At 45.9% G+C, this 24711-nt stretch overlaps 1 protein-coding gene across 1 annotated transcript in view; it reads left to right on the top strand.

Moving 5' to 3' along the window:
• LOC109884185 (XK-related protein 7-like) overlaps positions 1 to 24711 on the top strand; it is a 94110-nt gene that overhangs the window by 13164 nt on the left and 56235 nt on the right. The gene's annotated exons all lie outside the window — the stretch shown is intronic.

Genomic DNA, 24711 nt, shown 5'->3' with positions numbered 1-24711 from the left:
CTAAATACACCTCCCTCAGGTAGGGCATACTAAATACACCTTCCCCAGTCAGACTAAATACACCTTCCTCAGGTAGGGCAGACTAAATATACCTTCCTCAGGTAGGGGAGACTAAATACACCTTCCCCAGTCAGACTAAATACACCTTCCTCGGGTAGGGGAGACTAAATACACCTTCCCCAGTCAGACTAAATACACCTTCCTCAGGTAGGGCAGACTAAATACACCTTCCTCAGGTAGGGCAGACTAAATACACATTTCTCAGGTAGGGCAGACTAAATACACCTTCCCCAGTCAGACTAAATACACCTTCCTCAGGTAGGGCAGACTAAATACACCTTCCTCAGGTAGGGCAGACTAAATACACCTTCCTCAGGTAGGGCAGACTAAATACACCTTCCTCAGGTAGGGCAGACTAAATACACCTTCCCCAGTCAGACTAAATACACCTTCCTCAGGTAGGGCAGACTAAATACACCTTCCTCAGGTAGGGCAGACTAAATGCACCTTACTCAGGTAGGACAGACTAAATAAACCTTCCTCAGGTAGGGCAGACTAAATACACCTTCCTCGGGTAGTACAGACTAAATACACCTTCCTCAGGTAGGGCAGACTAAATACATCTTCCTCACATAGGACAGACTAAATACACCTTCCTCAGTCAGACTAAATAGACCTTCCTCAGGTAGGGCAGACTAAATACACCTTCCCCAGGTAGGACAGACTAAATACACCATCCTCAGGTAGGACAGACTAAATACACCTTCCCCAGTCAGACTAAATACACATTCCTCAGGTAGGGCAGACTAAATACACCTTCCTCAGGTAGGACAGACTAAATACACCTTCCTCAGGTAGGACAGACTAAATACACCTTCCTCAGGTAGGACAGACTAAATACACCTTCCCCAGTCAGACTAAATACACCTTCCTCAGGTAGGGCAGACTAAATTCACCTTCCCCAGGTAGGACAGACTAAATACACCTTCCTCAGGTAGGACAGACTAAATACACCTCCCTCAGGTAGGGCATACTAAATACACCTTCCCCAGTCAGACTAAATACACCTTCCTCAGGTAGGGCAGACTAAATATACCTTCCTCAGGTAGGGGAGACTAAATACACCTTCCCCAGTCAGACTAAATACACCTTCCTCGGGTAGGGGAGACTAAATACACCTTCCCCAGTCAGACTAAATACACCTTCCTCAGGTAGGGCAGACTAAATACACCTTCCTCAGGTAGGGCAGACTAAATACACATTTCTCAGGTAGGGCAGACTAAATACACCTTCTCCAGTCAGACTAAATACACCTTCCTCAGGTAGGGCAGACTAAATACACCTTCCTCAGGTAGGGCAGACTAAATACACCTTCCCCAGTCAGACTAAATACACCTTCCTCAGGTAGGACAGACTAAATACACCTTCCTCAGGTAGGGCAGACTAAATACACCTTCCTCAGGTAGGGCAGACTAAATACACCTTCCTCAGGTAGGGCAGACTAAATACACCTTCCTCAGGTAGGGCAGACTAAATACACCTTCCTCAGGTAGGGCAGACTAAATACACCTTCCCCAGTCAGACTAAATACACCTTCCTCAGGTAGGGCAGACTAAATACACCTTCCTCAGGTAGGGCAGACTAAATACACCTTCCCCAGTCAGACTAAATACACCTTCCCCAGTCAGACTAAATACACCTTCCTCAGGTAGGGCAGACTACATACACCTTCCTCAGGTAGGGCAGAATAAATACACCTTCCTCAGGTAAGACAGACTAAATACACCTTCCTCAGGTAGGACAGACTACATACACCTTCCTCAGGTAGGGCAGACTAAATACACCTTCCCCAGTCAGACTAAATACACCTTCCCCAGTCAGACTAAATACACCTTCCTCAGGTAGGGCAGACTAAATACACCTTCCCCAGTCAGACTAAATACACCTTCCTCAGGTAGGGCAGACTAAATACACCTTCCTCAGGTAGGGCAGACTAAATGCACCTTACTCAGGTAGGACAGACTAAATAAACCTTCCTCAGGTAGGGCAGACTAAATACACCTTCCTCGGGTAGTACAGACTAAATACACCTTCCTCAGGTAGGGCAGACTAAATACATCTTCCTCACATAGGACAGACTAAATACACCTTCCTCAGTCAGACTAAATAGACCTTCCTCAGGTAGGGCAGACTAAATACACCTTCCCCAGGTAGGACAGACTAAATACACCTTCCTCAGGTAGGACAGACTAAATACACCTTCCCCAGTCAGACTAAATACACATTCCTCAGGTAGGGCAGACTAAATACACCTTCCTCAGGTAGGACAGACTAAATACACCTTCCTCAGGTAGGACAGACTAAATACACCTTCCCCAGCCAGACTAAATACACCTTCCTCAGGTAGGGCAGACTAAATTCACCTTCCCCAGGTAGGACAGACTAAATACACCTTCCTCAGGTAGGACAGACTAAATACACCTCCCTCAGGTAGGGCATACTAAATACACCTTCCCCAGTCAGACTAAATACACCTTCCTCAGGTAGGGCAGACTAAATATACCTTCCTCAGGTAGGGGAGACTAAATACACCTTCCCCAGTCAGACTAAATACACCTTCCTCGGGTAGGGGAGACTAAATACACCTTCCCCAGTCAGACTAAATACACCTTCCTCAGGTAGGGCAGACTAAATACACCTTCCTCAGGTAGGGCAGACTAAATACACATTTCTCAGGTAGGGCAGACTAAATACACCTTCCCCAGTCAGACTAAATACACCTTCCTCAGGTAGGGCAGACTAAATACACCTTCCTCAGGTAGGGCAGACTAAATACACCTTCCCCAGTCAGACTAAATACACCTTCCTCAGGTAGGGCAGACTAAATACACCTTCCTCAGGTAGGACAGACTAAATACACCTTCCTCAGGTAGGACAGACTAAATACACCTTCCCCAGTCAGACTAAATACACATTCCTCAGATAGGGCAGACTAAATACACCTTCCTCAGGTAGGACAGACTAAATACACCTTCCTCAGGTAGGACAGACTAAATACACCTTCCCCAGTCAGACTAAATACACCTTCCTCAAGTAGGGCAGACTAAATTCACCTTCCCCAGGTAGGACAGACTAAATACACCTTCCTCAGGTAGGACAGACTAAATACACCTCCCTCAGGTAGGGCATACTAAATACACCTTCCCCAGTCAGACTAAATACACCTTCCTCAGGTAGGGCAGACTAAATATACCTTCCTCAGGTAGGGGAGACTAAATACACCTTCCCCAGTCAGACTAAATACACCTTCCTCGGGTAGGGGAGACTAAATACACCTTCCCCAGTCAGACTAAATACACCTTCCTCAGGTAGGGCAGACTAAATACACCTTCCTCAGGTAGGGCAGACTAAATACACATTTCTCAGGTAGGGCAGACTAAATACACCTTCCCCAGTCAGACTAAATACACCTTCCTCAGGTAGGGCAGACTAAATACACCTTCCTCAGGTAGGGCAGACTAAATACACCTTCCTCAGGTAGGGCAGACTAAATACACCTTCCTCAGGTAGGGCAGACTAAATACACCTTCCCCAGTCAGACTAAATACACCTTCCTCAGGTAGGGCAGACTAAATACACCTTCCTCAGGTAGGGCAGACTAAATACACCTTCCTCAGGTAGGGCAGACTAAATACACATTCCTCGGGTAGGGCAGACTAAATACACCTTCCTCAGGTAGGGCAGACTAAATACACCTTCCTCAGGTAGGGCAGACTAAATACACATTCCTCAGGTAGGGCAGACTAAATACACCTTCCCCAGTCAGACTAAATACACCTTCCTCAGGTAGGGCAGACTAAATACACCTTCCTCAGGTAGGGCAGACTAAATACACATTTCTCAGGTAGGGCAGACTAAATACACCTTCCCCAGTCAGACTAAATACACCTTCCTCAGGTAGGGCAGACTAAATACACCTTCCTCAGGTAGGGCAGACTAAATACACCTTCCTCAGGTAGGGCAGACTAAATTCACCTTCCTCAGGTAGGGCAGACTAAATACACCTTCCCCAGTCAGACTAAATACACCTTCCTCAGGTAGGGCAGACTAAATACACCTTCCTCAGGTAGGGCAGACTAAATGCACCTTACTCAGGTAGGACAGACTAAATAAACCTTCCTCAGGTAGGGCAGACTAAATACACCTTCCTCGGGTAGTACAGACTAAATACACCTTCCTCAGGTAGGGCAGACTAAATACATCTTCCTCACATAGGACAGACTAAATACACCTTCCTCAGTCAGACTAAATAGACCTTCCTCAGGTAGGGCAGACTAAATACACCTTCCCCAGGTAGGACAGACTAAATACACCATCCTCAGGTAGGACAGACTAAATACACCTTCCCCAGTCAGACTAAATACACATTCCTCAGGTAGGGCAGACTAAATACACCTTCCTCAGGTAGGACAGACTAAATACACCTTCCTCAGGTAGGACAGACTAAATACACCTTCCTCAGGTAGGACAGACTAAATACACCTTCCCCAGTCAGACTAAATACACCTTCCTCGGGTAGGGCAGACTAAATTCACCTTCCCCAGGTAGGACAGACTAAATACACCTTCCTCAGGTAGGACAGACTAAATACACCTCCCTCAGGTAGGGCATACTAATACACCTTCCCCAGTCAGACTAAATACACCTTCCTCAGGTAGGGCAGACTAAATATACCTTCCTCAGGTAGGGGAGACTAAATACACCTTCCCCAGTCAGACTAAATACACCTTCCTCGGGTAGGGGAGACTAAATACACCTTCCCCAGTCAGACTAAATACACCTTCCTCAGGTAGGGCAGACTAAATACACCTTCCTCAGGTAGGGCAGACTAAATACACATTTCTCAGGTAGGGCAGACTAAATACACCTTCTCCAGTCAGACTAAATACACCTTCCTCAGGTAGGGCAGACTAAATACACCTTCCTCAGGTAGGGCAGACTAAATACACCTTCCCCAGTCAGACTAAATACACCTTCCTCAGGTAGGACAGACTAAATACACCTTCCTCAGGTAGGGCAGACTAAATACACCTTCCTCAGGTAGGGCAGACTAAATACACCTTCCTCAGGTAGGGCAGACTAAATACACCTTCCTCAGGTAGGGCAGACTAAATACACCTTCCTCAGGTAGGGCAGACTAAATACACCTTCCCCAGTCAGACTAAATACACCTTCCTCAGGTAGGGCAGACTAAATACACCTTCCTCAGGTAGGGCAGACTAAATACACCTTCCCCAGTCAGACTAAATACACCTTCCCCAGTCAGACTAAATACACCTTCCTCAGGTAGGGCAGACTACATACACCTTCCTCAGGTAGGGCAGAATAAATACACCTTCCTCAGGTAAGACAGACTAAATACACCTTCCTCAGGTAGGACAGACTACATACACCTTCCTCAGGTAGGGCAGACTAAATACACCTTCCCCAGTCAGACTAAATACACCTTCCCCAGTCAGACTAAATACACCTTCCTCAGGTAGGGCAGACTAAATACACCTTCCCCAGTCAGACTAAATACACCTTCCTCAGGTAGGGCAGACTAAATACACCTTCCTCAGGTAGGGCAGACTAAATGCACCTTACTCAGGTAGGACAGACTAAATAAACCTTCCTCAGGTAGGGCAGACTAAATACACCTTCCTCGGGTAGTACAGACTAAATACACCTTCCTCAGGTAGGGCAGACTAAATACATCTTCCTCACATAGGACAGACTAAATACACCTTCCTCAGTCAGACTAAATAGACCTTCCTCAGGTAGGGCAGACTAAATACACCTTCCCCAGGTAGGACAGACTAAATACACCTTCCTCAGGTAGGACAGACTAAATACACCTTCCCCAGTCAGACTAAATACACATTCCTCAGGTAGGGCAGACTAAATACACCTTCCTCAGGTAGGACAGACTAAATACACCTTCCTCAGGTAGGACAGACTAAATACACCTTCCCCAGCCAGACTAAATACACCTTCCTCAGGTAGGGCAGACTAAATTCACCTTCCCCAGGTAGGACAGACTAAATACACCTTCCTCAGGTAGGACAGACTAAATACACCTCCCTCAGGTAGGGCATACTAAATACACCTTCCCCAGTCAGACTAAATACACCTTCCTCAGGTAGGGCAGACTAAATATACCTTCCTCAGGTAGGGGAGACTAAATACACCTTCCCCAGTCAGACTAAATACACCTTCCTCGGGTAGGGGAGACTAAATACACCTTCCCCAGTCAGACTAAATACACCTTCCTCAGGTAGGGCAGACTAAATACACCTTCCTCAGGTAGGGCAGACTAAATACACATTTCTCAGGTAGGGCAGACTAAATACACCTTCCCCAGTCAGACTAAATACACCTTCCTCAGGTAGGGCAGACTAAATACACCTTCCTCAGGTAGGGCAGACTAAATACACCTTCCCCAGTCAGACTAAATACACCTTCCTCAGGTAGGGCAGACTAAATACACCTTCCTCAGGTAGGACAGACTAAATACACCTTCCTCAGGTAGGACAGACTAAATACACCTTCCCCAGTCAGACTAAATACACATTCCTCAGATAGGGCAGACTAAATACACCTTCCTCAGGTAGGACAGACTAAATACACCTTCCTCAGGTAGGACAGACTAAATACACCTTCCCCAGTCAGACTAAATACACCTTCCTCAGGTAGGGCAGACTAAATTCACCTTCCCCAGGTAGGACAGACTAAATACACCTTCCTCAGGTAGGACAGACTAAATACACCTCCCTCAGGTAGGGCATACTAAATACACCTTCCCCAGTCAGACTAAATACACCTTCCTCAGGTAGGGCAGACTAAATATACCTTCCTCAGGTAGGGGAGACTAAATACACCTTCCCCAGTCAGACTAAATACACCTTCCTCGGGTAGGGGAGACTAAATACACCTTCCCCAGTCAGACTAAATACACCTTCCTCAGGTAGGGCAGACTAAATACACCTTCCTCAGGTAGGGCAGACTAAATACACATTTCTCAGGTAGGGCAGACTAAATACACCTTCCCCAGTCAGACTAAATACACCTTCCTCAGGTAGGGCAGACTAAATACACCTTCCTCAGGTAGGGCAGACTAAATACACCTTCCTCAGGTAGGGCAGACTAAATACACCTTCCTCAGGTAGGGCAGACTAAATACACCTTCCCCAGTCAGACTAAATACACCTTCCTCAGGTAGGGCAGACTAAATACGCCTTCCTCAGGTAGGGCAGACTAAATACACCTTCCTCAGGTAGGGCAGACTAAATACACATTCCTCAGGTAGGGCAGACTAAATACACCTTCCTCAGGTAGGACAGACTAAATACACCTTCCTCAGGTAGGACAGACTAAATACACCTTCCTCAGGTAGGGCAGACTAAATACACCTTCCTCAGGTAGGGCAGACTAAATACACCTTCCTCAGGTAGGGCAGACTAAATACACATTCCTCAGGTAGGGCAGACTAAATACACCAACAATATACCTCTCTGTTGATATCACATACATTATCAAGCATTTCACACATTATCCAGATACTGAATGTTAGCACTTGGTGGTCTATAGCAGATTCCCACCAGAATGGGCTTTAGGTGAAGCAGATGAACCTGTAGCCATATTACTTCAACAGTATTTAACATTATCCAGATACTGACTGTCTATAGCAGCGTCCCACCAGAATGGGCTTTAGGTGAAGCAGATGAACCTGTAGCCATATTACTTCAACAGTATTTAACATTATCCAGATACTGACTGTCTATAGCAGCGTCCCACCAGAATGGGCTTTAGGTGAAGCAGATGAACCTGTAGCCATATGACTTCAACAGGATTTAACATGAGATCCTCTCTAAGCTTTACAGGAATGTGGTTCTGAATATAAACAGCAGCACCTCCACCATTGGCATTTCTGTATTTTCTGTAGATGTTATAACCAGGTATTGCTACCAATGTATCACCAAAGGTTTTTATCTAAGTGAGTTTCAGAGATAGTCAGAAAATGAATGTCATCTGTTACAAGCAAGTTATTAATTTCACAAATCTTGTTTCTTAAGCTACATATATTAACGTGGGCTATTTTGATGCTTACTTGCTTTCATTGCTTTAGTTAGGTATGTATAGTTAGGTATGTATAGTTAGGTATGTATAGTTAGGTATGTATAGTTAGGTTCATGACAGGCTCAATAGAAAAGCCACTTCCTGTCTCTCTGTCTGTCTCTCTCTCTCTCTGTCTCCATCTCTGTCTCTGTCTGTCTCTCTGGAGGTAAATGAGGGTATTATACAGTACAACGTGCAACACATCAGATCAACTTTCCATTCAGTCTGAACATGTTTTTGTATCATTAAGCCTCATTAACACGGCAAAGAAACAGAGGAAGCTACCATGAATTAATGTCCCATCCTCTCCCTCTCTCTCTCTCTCAGTCCCTCTGCCCCCCTGTCTCATTTCAGGGACTGGGGAAGGTGAGATAAAGGCTCCACGCTGCTAGAAATGGAAGCCGTTCTTTTAGCTGGGTTGAGCTGCTGTTGTGTTGTCAGGGAGAATAGTGCTCCACTACTTCCTCACTTCCAGACTTGTCCTCCAGTAACTTTGTCGAGAGGTTTCGGATCTGTGTCCACTGACAGACGTTATTTCTCGTGTCTCTAGTCCGACATCCGTGCGTTTCTGTATCGCGGTGGTTTGGAGGCAGTGGTTTGTGTAAATCTGTGACTTGCCAGCTAATTTGAAGATATTTGGCAACATTGTTGGTGGTCACTCCCATCGGCCCTTTTGTGTTTCTGAAACATATAAAATAATGTTAGCTAATAGTTAGACCTTTGTAGCTGCCGGTTATATTGTCAGGGTACATTCGATTTAGCTAACTAGCTAACAGTTACATACCATATGTCTCTGTTTACTGCTTTCTGTTTCGGGTGGAGCTACAACGCTGGGGGCGGAGGGAAACCACCGGGGGGAGGGGATCACCCGGAAGTTCAAACATGAATCCCCGTCCACTCTCCCTGTTCTTCTCTTGTGGGATTGTTGAATGAGAGAGTCCTCATCTGTACATATTTTTAAACGAGTTAGTTTTCAGCAGATCAAAACACACTTTGTTCACCAAACCGTCAGGTGTTTCAGTGTCCAGAGCCTTTGGATTGTTTGATGAGCTGCATGTCGTGATCAGTTATGACTGCGTGGTGTTCAGCTTTGTCCCTCAACTTTTTAAAAACGTCTTAAGGATTGTCGTTCCGTCAACGGTACAGTTGTAAATCAGAGCGTTATGTCAAGTTGCCGATTTTAGAGAAACAACAAATGTCGGTACATAGAAGTGTCTTATAGAGGATGAAAGCTTAAATTATTGTTAATATAACTGCACTGTCCATTTACCAGTAGCTATTACTGAGAAAAAATGCCATGTTATTGTTTGAGGAGAGCTCCTAACAACAAAACACATTTTTCAAGGTGAAATGTGTACTTACATTCTGAAATCTTGCTCTGATTTATCATCCAAAGGGTCCCAGAGATAACCTGAAGTGTCGTTTTGTTAGATAAAATCGTTTTTCATGTGCTAAAAAGGTCCATATAGCATGCACGATCGATTTTGCATTTCCACTCGTTCATTTTTGCAAAGAAAGGAATCTGTGAAAGTCTCACCCTAAACGTTGTTTGAACGAGTCATATCACGTTCATATCTATTCCTCAGAGATCCTAGAATGTAACCAGACTTCACTATATCATTAAGGGTGTAGTATATCCTATAGGACGCCATATTTGGTCAGAGAGCGACGCCTTCATGGCACGCCAATGACACGGTCGGCCATCACTTGAACGACTGAATCTTTGTCAAATAAGCACCAATTGGGGTCAAACAAAGCTAGCTAGATAGCCAATGAGCTGGGCTTTACAGGAGTATCGGGAAACCATGTATATGTCATAAACTGCAGCTACTAACCTTGAACGACAGCATGCCTTTTCCTTTTGGACAAAAAAATTGATGTTCTGAAAACTGGTTGTTTTGCAAATGTTGAACTTGTAATATGGCTACTAATACTTGAAAAGCTAAATCAAAGTCCAGGTACACAGATTTGACGATATTCTTGCAGAAAAAAATGGAATATGAATGCGAATGTCTCCTTCACGATTTGCCTGAATGTACCTGGGGACTTCACACTAGAAGTCTTGTAATCAGTCATACTTTAAGTTATCCATCTGAAACTTTGCACATACACTGCTGCCACCCTATCGGAATTACAACCAGAGTGATCGCTTGAACAGGGGCCTTTCTGCTGCATTTCAAAGATGGTGGAAGCAAAAGACCGGTTGGTTTTTTCTCTACCAGATCTATTGTGTTAAATTCTACACAAACTTCAAAGTGTTTCCTTTCAAATGGTACCAAGAATATGCATATCCTTGCTTCAGGTCCTGAGCTAACATTGAAAAAAGGGGGCCATCCCTTAACACATTGTTGCTCGTTTTGAATTCGGTGTCCTTCTCTGTATTCTGTGTCATCCTGAGAAGGGGGTTGTTGATATGTCGAGTCCCACATAACTGCTAATCCCACATTCTTCACCATTTCATGTTTCTCGTTGAACCATAGAAGTCCCGTAGAATGACGTTCAGAGCCGTTTTTGTTGTTTTCCCAAACTCACAACCCTTTTTCTGCACACCAGTCAGTGAAGCAGGTAAGTAACTTCCTGTCAATCTATTGTTGGTGTTTTATTAAGGTTGAAAAGGCTAAATGTCATTGGTTTACGGTCTCACATACGCACTGCTTGAATGCTGTTTTAGCCAATCAGCATTTAGTATCAAAACTACCCGGTTTATAATGACTATTATAAACTGGGTGGTTCGAGCCCTGCATGCTGATTGGCTGAAAGCCGTGGTATATCAGACCGTATACCACAGATTAGGACAAAACATGTATTTGTACTGTTCTAATTACAGTGGTAACCAGTTTATAATAGAAATAAGGCACCTCGGGGGGGTGTGGTAAATGGCACATCCAGGTCGTGCGATTGAACAGCCCTTAGCCGTGATATATTGGCCATATACCACACACCCCCGAGGTGTCTTATTGCTTTAATAAACCAGTTACATACATAAATATATCAATAAACAAGAAGTGTTGTGTCATACCCATGGTATATTGTCTTTTGTAAAAATGGGTTGTTTGGATCCTGGATGCTGATTGGTTGATAGCAAGGAGTTACATTCTCTGTGTAATGCCTATTAACAGCTTGAGTCTGTGAGACTAGGAGCTGGGTGGTGTTATGTCAGCAGATGGGAGACCAGACCAGAGCGGATCAGAGACTGACCAGACCAGAGCGGATCAGAGACTGACCAGACCAGAGCGGATCAGAGATTGACCAGACCAGAGCGGATCAGAGACTGACCAGACCAGAGCAGATCAGAGAGACCAGAGCAGGCCAGAGACAGATCAGAACAGAGATAGACAAGAGCAGAGCAAGTGCAGAGGACAAAGACAGAGGACAAAGACAGAGGACAAAGACAGAGGACAAAGACAGAGACAGTTCAGAGCAGACCAGAGACAGACCAGACCAGACCAGATCAGAGACCAACCAGGCCAGAGACAGAGACAGACCAGAGACCAACCAAAGCAGAGACAGACCAGAGCAGAGAGAGTGCAGAGGACAAAGACAGAGGACATAGACAGAGACAGAGCAGAGATAGTACAGAGACAGAGACAAGACCGAGACGAAGCAAAGGACAGAGCCAGAGATAAGACAGAGACAAAGCAGAGGACAGAGACGAGACAGAGACGAAGCAGAGGACAGAGACAGAGCAGAGGACAGAGAAAAAGCAGAGGACAGAGACAGAGCAGACTGACAGAGCCTTAGAAAGACACAGAGATAAAGGGGTTAATCGGACACCGGAGCTCCTTATGCGGAGATTCTGTTGCCCCAACATGATTGAGGAACGGAGATCCTTCATTACGGCCTTCCCCGTCTGTGCCCAAAGCAAGTGCCCACGACAGCGACCGGATGGGTTGCTCTAACCTCTGCCCATCCCCAGCCGGCCCTTGTCCCACCTGTTGGTAGACTTTATCATGGGGTCACCTCCATCCCAAGGGCTTACCACTATCTTGGTGGTCGACAATCAGTTCTCCAAGGCAGCCCATTTCATCACCCTACCCAAGTTTCCCTTGGCCAAGGAGATATCCAACCTCATGATTAACCATGTCTTTCGAATACACGGACTCCTCAGGGACAATGTCTGGGATCGTGGCCCCCAGTTCGTTGTGCGGTATTGGAAAGCATTCTGTCTCTGTTAGGGGTGTCAGTGAGTCTCTGTTCGGGGTGTCGGTGAGTCTCTGTTGGAGGTGTCAGTGAGTCTCTGTTCGGGGTGTCGGTGAGTCTCTGTTAGAGGTGTCAGTGAGTCTCTCTTCTCTCTCCACTGTTGACTGGGAAAACAGCTCCAATCAGGGGCTGGAGAAGTCCCTCCGCTGTTTTGTCTCCACTCAGACCACCAACTGGAGAAGTTCCTCGTCTGTTTTGTCTCCACTCAGGCCACCAACTGGAGCAGTTCCTCGTCTGGGCCGAATATGCTCACAACACGCTGCCGAACTCGCCAACTGTAGCCGTTCGAGTGTCAGTTCTGGTTCGCCCTCCCCCCTCTCCCTTTCCTGAACAAGAGGCCAAAGCAGGGATGTTCATTTGACGATGTCGACACACCTGGTCCAGAGCGTGATCCTCTTTGCTCCGCTCCTCTGCCTGACAACAACACCATGCAAACCGTCAACGAGTCAACAGGTGTGACTGTCAACCCGTGATCTTCCTTAAAAGTGGACTCTGGGAAGTTCATCTCGTGCTACGTAAGACCATTCAAGATCCTGATTCGCATCAACCCAGTCACCTATCATCTCCAGCTTCACAGGTCTGTCCATCCTTCCATGTCTCCCGTCTTAAACTGGTAAGGACCAGTCCCTTCCCTCTCCCCCCACACCTGCCCCTCCGCCCCGTCGACTTGTTGACAGCAGCCCCGGCCTACGCTGTCCGGCATCTGTTGGAGGCTCGTCAGGTCCGGGGCACCTTGCAGTACCTGGTGGAGTGGGAGGGCGACAACCCCGAGGAGCGGGCATGGGTGCCTACCTGGGACATTCTGGACCCAGGACTTCAACCAACTATGCGGTGGTCGCCCTCGCTCCACTCTTAGCGTGTTTGTTTGGCGTGTGCGTGCGTCTCAGTCGGTGTCTGTTAACGTCTGTGTCTTTAGTTGCGTTTGTGTAAGAGAGCTCAGATGGACAAAGCCTAGCTAAAAGAGAGGCATATATGTAGCTAGCTCTGACAGTAGACACACACACACACACACAGGGACTTAGCTGAGCTAGGAGCTGAGCTCCTATAACCTTGAGCTGGACCTTCTAAGAATGGTCCTGTCATTCCAACAGGCTTACTATGCTTTTACGTTTTTGGTGAGATGGGATTGGAGACAGGAGAGAGGGGGGAGAGAGGGAGAGGGGAGAGGGGGGAGAGACCGAGAGGGAGAAGAGAGAGAGATGACAGAAAAGGGAAAGAGAGTTAAGAGAGGGAGTGATGAGAGGGAGCAGAGAAGGAGAGAGAGGGGGGAGAGGCAAGAAAGAGAGAGGGAGAGAGAGGGGGGAGAGGCATTAGAATGTCTCTACCTGGCTAATTAGTCCTGTTAGAATGTCTCTACCTGGTTAGTCCTGTTAGAATGTCTCTACCTGGTTAGTCCTGTTAGAATGTCTCTACCTGGTTAGTCCTGTTAGAATGTCTCTACCTGGTTAGTCCTGTTAGAGTGTCTCTACCTGCAGTCCTGTTAGAGTGTCTCTACCTGGTGAGTCCTGTTAGAATGTCTCTACCTGGTTAGTCCTGTTAGAATGTCTCTACCTGGAAATATTCCTGTTAGAATGTCTCTACCTGGAGATATTCCTGTTAGAATGTCCCTACCTGGAGATATTCCTATTAGATTGTCTCTACCTGGAGATATTCCTGTTAGATTGTCTCTACCTGGAGAAATTCCTGTTAGATTGTCTCTACCTGGATATATTCCTGTTAGAATGTCTATACCTGGAGATATTCCTGTTAGAATGTCCCTACCTGAAGATATTCCTCTTAGAATGTCTCTACTCTGTCTGCTCACTCCTTTTCATATGTATGTTCCTACACACTGTACTGTATAGAGCAACGAGATCACATAGGAATACTGAATACTACATTATATATGACACACACAGACAAACACGCAGAACCAGTACTGACAGAACGTAATAATAACCTAATGATGACGACTGGGAGATGAGGGGAATAGGGTGAGAAGAAGAGAAGAAATGAGGAGGGCTGGAGATGAGAGGGAGAGAAGAAATGAGGAGGGCTGGAGATGAGAGGGAGAGAAGAAATGAGGAGGGCTGGAGATGAGAGGGAGAGAAGAATAGATGAAATGAGGAGGGCTGGAGATGAGAGGGAGAGAAGAAGAGAAGACATGAGGAGGGCTGGAGATGAGAGGGAGAGAAGAAGAGAAGAAATGAGGAGGGCTGGAGATGAGAGGGAGAGAAGAAGAGAAGACATGAGGAGGGCTGGAGATGAGAGGGAGAGAAGAAGAGAAGAAATGAGGAGGGCTGGAGATGAGAGGGAGAGAAGAAGAGATGAAATGAGGAGGGCTGGAGATGAGAGGGAGAGAGGAAGTGTCCACAGAGGCCTAGAGTCAACATGGAAGATGTCCTCAAAATGCCACACACAGATACTCCTCATATCAAATAATGTCTCTAGCTCTGCCTCAGCAGTCTGCTTCGTGTGGGATGACTGCATCACGACAGCAACACCTCCTGTCATGTCATCTAGCCATATCGTGTAAGCTGTCTGAAAGAATGCTAGTTTGGGTTGGGAAATAGTGTAGAGAGAGAGAGACAGAGAGAGAGAGACAGAGAGAGACAGAGAGAGAGAGACAGAGAGACAGAGAGACAGAGAGAGAGACAGAGGAGAGAGCGAGAGAGAGGACAGACAGACAGATTTGATTTTTCAATATACATTTATTGGCCCAAAAGTTACGTCTCCAAAAACACAAACCCCATTTCAGTTCAACACACCAAGAAAGACATAACCAAGCTTTCCTCCTCGCCCACTGTGAATAGAACCCCCCTGATACCCCACACCCCTACAAAATCCCCTAGATGGGTCACCAGCCCCCAATATACAGGAAACATGGCCTAGGAAACATGGCCTAGGAAACATGGCCTAGGAAACATGGCCTAGGAAACATGGCCTAGGAAACATGGCCTAGGAAAGGACAGACAATCTCCTAATAAGAACAACAGGGTACTTTAATGTATCCACTCTACAACACTACGAACAGAAACATTCTTCTAAGGACAATGGCAACCACTGCCTGGCAAACCAGTCTTCCATATTCGAACCATCTATCGAAGCGCAGCTCAGTGTAAATATATATCTTGCATTTTCCTTTTTCGAATGGGCGGTTTTTAGAATGCACATAATTCTGTATTTACGATAGCATAGCTTCTCCCTGTCACGCCCTGACCTTAGAGAGACGTTTTATTTCTCTATTTGGTCAGGGTGTGATGTGGGTGGGCATTCTATGTGTTGATTTCTATGTTTCTTTATTTCTATGTTTTGGCCGCGTATGGTTCTCAATCAGGGACAGCTGTCTATCATTTTTTCTGATTGGGAATCATACTTAGGTAGCCCTTTTCCCCCTCCTTCAGTGAGTAAGCATCACATTTATTTATCTTGTTTTGTAGGTGTCTTTCCATAACTAAGGAAACGCTGCACTTTGGTTCACTTCTTTTGATGGCCGTGACACTCCCTTTGTTACTCAGTCTTCCCGCTCTTTCACTCGAACCCCACCCCCTTTTCTTTGTGTATCTGTTCCGTCCGCCAGGGACCTTTTCCTTTATGACATCATTTGTGATCAATGTATGATCCATCCTGTGTATATGTAATTCTGTGTGATTATTTAGGTATTTTGTAAATAAATAATGAAGCCAATTTTGTATTGCTGATTCAACTTGTTAGCCAGGGTTCGTGCAGATAACCAAGAATTTTATGACGTTCAGATGAGACTGAATAAGGTGACGATTAATAATTGACTGCTATTGATATAAAAGATCTTCAGATCTTTAAGAGTTTATTCGGAAGACAGCAGCTCTATAAACACTCTTCCGTGGTGCCCCAGGTTATTAACAAGTTAATTGTTGCATGGTTTAATTCAATCAAATGTTAGGTAATCGATTTGAATAAAATAGCCTGTCATATAATTTAATCAGTCAGAGACACGACTCGTGTTCCCTACGCCGCTGGTTACGGCTTGCCATAACAACGGGGTTGAAAGCGCCTCAAGACATTTCAGCTTTTCATTTTTCATGAATTGGTAAACAGTTCGAAAAAACACAATTCCACTTTGACATTATGGGGTATTGTGTGTAGGTGACAAAAACAATCTACATTTCATCCATTTTAAATTCAGGCTGTAACACAACAAAATGTTGAAAAAGTCAAGGGGTGTGAATACTTCCTGAAGGGGTGTGAATACTTCCTGAAGGGGTGTGAATACTTCCTGAAGGGGTGTGAATACTTCCTGAAGGGGTGTGAATACTTCCTGAAGGGGTGTGAATACTTCCTGAAGGGGTGTGAATACTTCCTGAAGGGGTGTGAATACTTTCTGTACATGCCTCCTAATCAGGAAATAAAGGCATCCAATTCCACTGCTAAGCTGACGACACACAGATCTACATTAATAACATCCCTGGACTACATCACTTCCTTTAACGCCATCTCCATCACCTGTTTGGATGACATCACTTCCTTTAACACCATCTCCCATCACCTGTTTGGATGACATCACTTCCTTTAACGCCATCTCCCATCACCTGTTTGGATGACATCACTTCCTTTAACACCATCTCCCATCACCTGTTTGGATGACATCACTTCCTTTAACGCCATCTCCCATCACCTGTTTGGATGACATCACTTCCTTTAACGCCATCTCCCATCACCTGTTTGGATGACATCACTTCCTTTAACACCATCTCCATCACCTGTTTGGATGACATCACTTCCTTTAACACCATCTCCCATCACCTGTTTGGATGACATCACTTCCTTTACCGCCATCTCCCATCACCTGTTTGGATGACATCACTTCCTTTAACACCATCTCCCATCACCTGTTTGGATGACATCACTTCCTTTAACGCCATCTCCCATCACCTGTTTGGATGACATCACTTCCTTTAACGCCATCTCCCATCACCTGTTTGGATGACATCACTTCCTTTAACACCATCTCCCATCACCTGTTTGGATGACATCACTTCCTTTAACACCATCTCCATCACCTGTTTGGATGACATCACTTCCTTTAACACCATCTCCCATCACCTGTTTGGATGACATCACTTCCTTTAACGCCATCTCCCATCACCTGTTTGGATGACATCACTTCCTTTAACGCCATCTCCCATCACCTGTTTGGATGACATCACTTCCTTTAACACCATCTCCCATCACCTGTTTGGATGACATCACTTCCTTTAACACCATCTCCATCACCTGTTTGGATGACATCACGGCCTGGTTGTCAAATAACCTCCTACAACTCAACAATACTGAAACAGAAGCAGTCCTCATCAGCACTCCCCCATCACACCAAAACAAGTTCCCGTCACCACCCTGTCACCACCCTGTCACCACCCTGTCACCACCCCGTCACCACCCTTACCCTTGGCCGCCACTCCAGGAGTCGTCAAGCCAGGTAGCCATTTTCCTGTAAACTCAGGGAGAGAAAATTAGAGGAAGCATACTTAATCAATTCACACAGGACACCAAATAAGACAGGAGAAATACACCAGTTGTAACAGACTGACTCTAGCTCCCATGAGACATAGACTATTGCAGCATAGATAGTAGGGGTCGGGGGTCACTGTCTGACGATACCCGGGACAGGGCCAACCAGACAAAATATAACCCCACCCACTTTGCCAAAGCAAAGCCCCCAACATTTTGACGAGTCCGAAGGGGAGACAAGACCGGACAGGAAGATGACGTCAGTGACCCCACTATACTGAAAAGACTTGGCAAGTCGTGACGCACCCCTCCTAGGGACGGTATGGGAGAGCACTAGCAAGCCAGTGACTCAACCCCACTCAAATCGAGTATACTGAAAAGGCTTGGCAAGTCGAGACGCACCCCTCCTAGGGACGGCATGGGAGAGCACTAGCAAGCCAGTGACTCAACCCCACTCAAATCGAGTATACTGAAAAGGCTTGGCAAGTCGAGACGCACCCCTCCTAGGGACGGCATGGGAGAGCACTAGCAAGCCAGTGACTCAACCCCCTTAATGGGGTCAGAGGTAGAGGATCTCAGTGGGGAGGGGAGCCGGCCAGGCAGAAACAGCAAGGGGGTTCACCACTCCAGTGCCTTAGCGTTTAACTTCACACCCCTGGGCCAGACTACACTCAACCAAAGGACCTACGGAGGAGTCTTCAGTAAAGGCTTTTATTATGTTTATGATGTTCAACATAGGTGGGCCAAGCACAGGAAGTAGCTATTTCAGTAGGTTAGTTGGAATAGGTGGGCCAAGCACAGGAAGAGGCTATTTCAGTAGGTTATTTGGAATAGGTGGGCCAAGCACAGGAAGTAGCTATTTCAGTAGGTTATTTGGAATAGGGGGGCCAAGCACAGGAAGTATCTATTTCAGTAGGATAGTTGGAATAGGTGGGCCAAGCACAGGAAGTAGCTATTTCAGTAGGTTAGTTGGAATAGGTGGGCCAAGCACAGGAAGTAGCTATTTCAGTAGGTCAGTTGGAATAGGTGGGCCAAGCACAGGAAGTAGCTATTTCAGTAGGTTATTTGGAATAGGTGGGCCAAGCACAGGAAGTAGCTATTTCAGTAGGTCAGTTGGAATAGGTGGGCCAAGCACAGGAAGTAGCTATTTCAGTAGGTTAGTTGGAATAGGTGGGCCAAGCACAGGAAGTAGCTATTTCAGTAGGTCAGTTGGAATAGGTGGGCCAAGCACAGGAAGTAGCTATTTCAGTAGGTTAGTTGGAATAGGTGGGCCAAGCACAGGAAGTAGCTATTTCAGTAGGTTAGTTGGAATAGGTGGGCCAAGCACAGGAAGTAGCTATTTCAGTAGGTTAGTTGGAATAGGTGGGCCAAGCACAGGAAGTAGCTATTTCAGTAGGTTATTTGGAATAGGTGGGCCAAGCACAGGAAGTAGCTATTTCAGTAGGTTATTTGGAATAGGTGGGCCAAGCACAGGAAGTAGCTATTTCAGTAGGTTAGTTGGAATAGGTGGGCCAAGCACAGGAAGTAGCTATTTCAGTAGGTTATTTGGAATAGGTGGGCCAAGCACAGGAATTAGCTATTTCAGTAGGTTATTTGGAATAGGTGGGCCAAGCACAGGAAGTAGCTATTTCAGTAGGTTAGTTGGAATAGGTGGGCCAAGCACAGGAAGTAGCTATTTCAGTAGGTTAGTTGGAATAGGTGGGCCAAGCACAGGAAGTAGCTATTTCAGTAGGTTAGTTGGAATAGGGGGGCCAAGCACAGGAAGTAGCTATTTCAGTAGGTTATTTGGAATAGGTGGGCCAAGCACAGGAAGTAGCTATTTCAGTCGGTTAGTTGGAATAGGTGGGCCAAGCACAGGAAGTAGCTATTTCAGTAGGTTAGTTGGAATAGGTGGGCCAAGCACAGGAAGTAGCTATTTCAGTAAGTTAGTTGGAATAAGGGGGCCAAGCACAGGAACTAGCTATTTCAGTAGGTTAGTTGGAATAGGTGGGCCAAGCACAGGAAGTAGCTATTTCAGTAGGTTAGTTGGAATAGGTGGGCCAAGCACAGGAAGTAGCTATTTCAGTAGGTTAGTTGGAATAGGTGGGCCAAGCACAGGAAGAGGCTATTTCAGTAGGTTATTTGGAATAGGTGGGCCAAGCACAGGAAGTAGCTATTTCAGTAGGTTATTTGGAATAGGGGGGCCAAGCACAGGAAGTAGCTATTTCAGTAGGATAGTTGGAATAGGTGGGCCAAGCACAGGAAGTAGCTATTTCAGTAGGTTAGTTGGAATAGGTGGGCCAAGCACAGGAAGTAGCTATTTCAGTAGGTCAGTTGGAATAGGTGGGCCAAGCACAGGAAGTAGCTATTTCAGTAGGTTATTTGGAATAGGTGGGCCAAGCACAGGAAGTAGCTATTTCAGTAGGTCATTTGGAATAGGTGGGCCAAGCACAGGAAGTAGCTATTTCAGTAGGTTAGTTGGAATAGGTGGGCCAAGCACAGGAAGTAGCTATTTCAGTAGGTTAGTTGGAATAGGGGGGCCAAGCACAGGAAGTAGCTAGTTCCGTCCGCCAGGGACCTTTTCCTTTATGACATCATTTGTGATCAATGTATGATCCATCCTGTGTATATGTAATTCTGTGTGATTATTTAGGTATTTTGTAAATAAATAATGAAGCCAATTTTGTATTGCTGATTCAACTTGTTAGCCAGGGTTCGTGCAGATAACCAAGAATTTTATGACGTTCAGATGAGACTGAATAAGGTGACGATTAATAATTGACTGCTATTGATATAAAAGATCTTCAGATCTTTAAGAGTTTATTCGGAAGACAGCAGCTCTATAAACACTCTTCCGTGGTGCCCCAGGTTATTAACAAGTTAATTGTTGCATGGTTTAATTCAATCAAATGTTAGGTAATCGATTTGAATAAAATAGCCTGTCATATAATTTAATCAGTCAGAGACACGACTCGTGTTCCCTACGCCGCTGGTTACGGCTTGCCATAACAACGGGGTTGAAAGCGCCTCAAGACATTTCAGCTTTTCATTTTTCATGAATTGGTAAACAGTTCGAAAAAACACAATTCCACTTTGACATTATGGGGTATTGTGTGTAGGTGACAAAAACAATCATCCATTTTAAATTCAGGCTGTAACACAACAAAATGTTGAAAAAGTCAAGGGGTGTGAATACTTCCTGAAGGGGTGTGAATACTTCCTGAAGGGGTGTGAATACTTCCTGAAGGGGTGTGAATACTTCCTGAAGGGGTGTGAATACTTTCTGTACATGCCTCCTAATCAGGAAATAAAGGCATCCAATTCCACTGCTAAGCTGACGACACACAGATCTACATTAATAACATCCCTGGACTACATCACTTCCTTTAACGCCATCTCCATCACCTGTTTGGATGACATCACTTCCTTTAACACCATCTCCCATCACCTGTTTGGATGACATCACTTCCTTTAACGCCATCTCCCATCACCTGTTTGGATGACATCACTTCCTTTAACACCATCTCCCATCACCTGTTTGGATGACATCACTTCCTTTAACGCCATCTCCCATCACCTGTTTGGATGACATCACTTCCTTTAACGCCATCTCCCATCACCTGTTTGGATGACATCACTTCCTTTGACACCATCTCCCATCACCTGTTTGGATGACATCACTTCCTTTAACACCATCTCCATCACCTGTTTGGATGACATCACTTCCTTTAACACCATCTCCCATCACCTGTTTGGATGACATCACTTCCTTTACCGCCATCTCCCATCACCTGTTTGGATGACATCACTTCCTTTAACACCATCTCCCATCACCTGTTTGGATGACATCACTTCCTTTAACGCCATCTCCCATCACCTGTTTGGATGACATCACTTCCTTTAACGCCATCTCCCATCACCTGTTTGGATGACATCACTTCCTTTAACACCATCTCCATCACCTGTTTGGATGACATCACTTCCTTTAACACCATCTCCCATCACCTGTTTGGATGACATCACTTCCTTTAACGCCATCTCCCATCACCTGTTTGGATGACATCACTTCCTTTAACGCCATCTCCCATCACCTGTTTGGATGACATCACTTCCTTTAACACCATCTCCCATCACCTGTTTGGATGACATCACTTCCTTTAACACCATCTCCATCACCTGTTTGGATGACATCACGGCCTGGTTGTCAAATAACCTCCTACAACTCAACAATACTGAAACAGAAGCAGTCCTCATCAGCACTCCCCCATCACACCAAAACAAGTTCCCGTCACCACCCTGTCACCACCCTGTCACCACCCTGTCACCACCCCGTCACCACCCTTACCCTTGGCCGCCACTCCAGGAGTCGTCAAGCCAGGTAGCCATTTTCCTGTAAACTCAGGGAGAGAAAATTAGAGGAAGCATACTTAATCAATTCACACAGGACACCAAATAAGACAGGAGAAATACACCAGTTGTAACAGACTGACTCTAGCTCCCATGAGACATAGACTATTGCAGCATAGATAGTAGGGGTCGGGGGTCACTGTCTGACGATACCCGGGACAGGGCCAACCAGACAAAATATAACCCCACCCACTTTGCCAAAGCAAAGCCCCCAACATTTTGACGAGTCCGAAGGGGAGACAAGACCGGACAGGAAGATGACGTCAGTGACCCCACTATACTGAAAAGACTTGGCAAGTCGTGACGCACCCCTCCTAGGGACGGTATGGGAGAGCACTAGCAAGCCAGTGACTCAACCCCACTCAAATCGAGTATACTGAAAAGGCTTGGCAAGTCGAGACGCACCCCTCCTAGGGACGGCATGGGAGAGCACTAGCAAGCCAGTGACTCAACCCCACTCAAATCGAGTATACTGAAAAGGCTTGGCAAGTCGAGACGCACCCCTCCTAGGGACGGCATGGGAGAGCACTAGCAAGCCAGTGACTCAACCCCCTTAATGGGGTCAGAGGTAGAGGATCTCAGTGGGGAGGGGAGCCGGCCAGGCAGAAACAGCAAGGGGGTTCACCACTCCAGTGCCTTAGCGTTTAACTTCACACCCCTGGGCCAGACTACACTCAACCAAAGGACCTACGGAGGAGTCTTCAGTAAAGGCTTTTATTATGTTTATGATGTTCAACATAGGTGGGCCAAGCACAGGAAGTAGCTATTTCAGTAGGTTAGTTGGAATAGGTGGGCCAAGCACAGGAAGAGGCTATTTCAGTAGGTTATTTGGAATAGGTGGGCCAAGCACAGGAAGTAGCTATTTCAGTAGGTTATTTGGAATAGGGGGGCCAAGCACAGGAAGTAGCTATTTCAGTAGGATAGTTGGAATAGGTGGGCCAAGCACAGGAAGTAGCTATTTCAGTAGGTTAGTTGGAATAGGTGGGCCAAGCACAGGAAGTAGCTATTTCAGTAGGTCAGTTGGAATAGGTGGGCCAAGCACAGGAAGTAGCTATTTCAGTAGGTTATTTGGAATAGGTGGGCCAAGCACAGGAAGTAGCTATTTCAGTAGGTCAGTTGGAATAGGTGGGCCAAGCACAGGAAGTAGCTATTTCAGTAGGTTAGTTGGAATAGGTGGGCCAAGCACAGGAAGTAGCTATTTCAGTAGGTCAGTTGGAATAGGTGGGCCAAGCACAGGAAGTAGCTATTTCAGTAGGTTAGTTGGAATAGGTGGGCCAAGCACAGGAAGTAGCTATTTCAGTAGGTTAGTTGGAATAGGTGGGCCAAGCACAGGAAGTAGCTATTTCAGTAGGTTAGTTGGAATAGGTGGGCCAAGCACAGGAAGTAGCTATTTCAGTAGGTTATTTGGAATAGGTGGGCCAAGCACAGGAAGTAGCTATTTCAGTAGGTTATTTGGAATAGGTGGGCCAAGCACAGGAAGTAGCTATTTCAGTAGGTTAGTTGGAATAGGTGGGCCAAGCACAGGAAGTAGCTATTTCAGTAGGTTATTTGGAATAGGTGGGCCAAGCACAGGAATTAGCTATTTCAGTAGGTTATTTGGAATAGGTGGGCCAAGCACAGGAAGTAGCTATTTCAGTAGGTTAGTTGGAATAGGTGGGCCAAGCACAGGAAGTAGCTATTTCAGTAGGTTAGTTGGAATAGGTGGGCCAAGCACAGGAAGTAGCTATTTCAGTAGGTTAGTTGGAATAGGGGGGCCAAGCACAGGAAGTAGCTATTTCAGTAGGTTATTTGGAATAGGTGGGCCAAGCACAGGAAGTAGCTATTTCAGTCGGTTAGTTGGAATAGGTGGGCCAAGCACAGGAAGTAGCTATTTCAGTAGGTTAGTTGGAATAGGTGGGCCAAGCACAGGAAGTAGCTATTTCAGTAAGTTAGTTGGAATAAGGGGGCCAAGCACAGGAACTAGCTATTTCAGTAGGTTAGTTGGAATAGGTGGGCCAAGCACAGGAAGTAGCTATTTCAGTAGGTTAGTTGGAATAGGTGGGCCAAGCACAGGAAGTAGCTATTTCAGTAGGTTATTTGGAATAGGGGGGCCAAGCACAGGAAGTAGCTATTTCAGTAGGTTAGTTGGAATAGGTGGGCCAAGCACAGGAAGTAGCTATTTCAGTAGGTTAGTTGGAATAGGTGGGCCAAGCACAGGAAGTAGCTATTTCAGTAGGTTAGTTGGAATAGGTGGGCCAAGCACAGGAAGTAGCTATTTCAGTAGGTTAGTTGGAATAGGTGGGCCAAGCACAGGAAGTAGCTATTTCAGTAGGTTAGTTGGAATAGGGGGGCCAAGCACAGGAAGTAGCTCCTTCAGAAGGTTAGTTGGAATAGGGGGGCCAAGCACAGGAAGTAGCTCCTTCAGAAGGTTAGTTGGAATTGTGGGGCCAAGCACAGGAAGTAGCTCCTTCAGAAGGTGAGTTGGAATTGTGGGGCCATGCACAGGAAGTAGCTCCGTCAGTA

This window comes from Oncorhynchus kisutch, linkage group LG24 (genome assembly GCF_002021735.2).
Source record: "Oncorhynchus kisutch isolate 150728-3 linkage group LG24, Okis_V2, whole genome shotgun sequence".
NCBI classification, from domain to species: Eukaryota; Metazoa; Chordata; class Actinopteri; order Salmoniformes; family Salmonidae; genus Oncorhynchus; species Oncorhynchus kisutch.
The sequence above is the reverse complement of the archived record's forward strand: the minus strand, read 5'-3'. Positions and strand labels throughout refer to the sequence as shown.